Source organism: Rhinichthys klamathensis, unplaced genomic scaffold, assembly GCF_029890125.1.
Source record: "Rhinichthys klamathensis goyatoka isolate OS25496 unplaced genomic scaffold, OSU_Roscu_1.1 h1tg000906l_1, whole genome shotgun sequence".
Taxonomy (NCBI): Eukaryota; Metazoa; Chordata; class Actinopteri; order Cypriniformes; family Leuciscidae; genus Rhinichthys; species Rhinichthys klamathensis.
The window spans coordinates 75,001-75,695 of NW_026607252.1; positions in this window are offsets into that span (position 1 = coordinate 75,001).

Genomic DNA, 695 nt, shown 5'->3' on the forward strand with positions numbered 1-695 from the left:
AGCCAGAACTAGTTGAGAAAAGACATTCATACTGACTATAATCTGGACGTCCGTTGACATCCAGAAATGGTCCATAAATGACGTGAATAAAGATGTCCAATCTGGCCATTATCTAAACGTCCACTGACAGCCAGAACTAGTTGAGAAAAGACATTCATACAGACTATAATCTGGACGTCCGTTGACATCCAGAAATGGTCCATAAATGACGTGAATAAAGATGTCCAATCTGGCCATTATCTAAACGTCCACTGACAGCCAGAACTAGGTGAGAAAAGACGTTCATACTGACTATAATCTGGACGTCCGTTGACATCCAGAAATGGTCCATAAATGACGTGAATAAAGATGTCCAATCTGGCCATTATCTAAACGTCCACTGACAGCCAGAACTAGTTGAGAAAAGACATTCATACAGACTATAATCTGGACGTCCGTTGACATCCAGAAATGGTCCATAAATGACGTGAATAAAGATGTCCAATCTGGCCATTATCTAAACGTCCACTGACAGCCAGAACTAGGTGAGAAAAGACGTTCATACTGACTATAATCTGGACGTCCGTTGACATCCAGAAATGGTCCATAAATGACGTGAATAAAGATGTCCAATCTGGCCATTATCTAAACGTCCACTGACAGCCAGAACTAGGTGAGAAAAGACGTTCATACTGACTATAATCTGGACGTCCGTT